This window comes from Triticum dicoccoides, chromosome 2A, assembly GCF_002162155.2.
Source record: "Triticum dicoccoides isolate Atlit2015 ecotype Zavitan chromosome 2A, WEW_v2.0, whole genome shotgun sequence".
NCBI classification, from domain to species: domain Eukaryota; kingdom Viridiplantae; phylum Streptophyta; class Magnoliopsida; order Poales; family Poaceae; genus Triticum; species Triticum dicoccoides.
This window is the reverse complement of record NC_041382.1, coordinates 88,863,194-88,863,643: the sequence shown is the minus strand read 5'-3', so window position 1 is coordinate 88,863,643 and position 450 is coordinate 88,863,194. Positions and strand designations below refer to the sequence as shown.

General features: G+C 49.1%; 1 pseudogene; it reads left to right on the top strand.

Moving 5' to 3' along the window:
- Positions 1-219: 219 nt before the first annotated feature.
- Positions 220-450, top strand: part of LOC119353504 — an 11,992-nt pseudogene continuing 11,761 nt past the window's right edge.

The window sequence follows — 450 nt, the reverse complement described above, 5'->3', positions numbered from 1 at the left end:
CTAGAAATCGATAAAATGGATGTATCTATAAGTATTTGTAATATTATATGATGCCGATTGCTCAGAAAGTTGGTACCATTGTCACATGTGTTTTTTGGAGGCGATTTTATACTTGAATTGCTGCCAATCCAGTATTTCTAAATTAACCTCACGCCTGCACATTTAATAAGTTCATTTTATCTTTTATCCAATTTGCAGTCATACAGAGCAACTGTGCTCCCAGGAATACGCCACTTCTTCAGGAAGCAGTACCGACAGTATCTCGAATCTGGTTCCTCCCTTCTGATGGCGACCGCCGTCGAGCCCGACGACGCCGTGCTCTTCGCCGGCGTGCCCCTCGTGCTGGGCGCCGCCTGCCGCCACCTCTTCCGCGGCACGCGCGTTCCCTACACCATCGCCCTCCTTGTCCTCGGTGTCGCCGTAGGGTCAGTAGGTATGTTGTTTATTCCC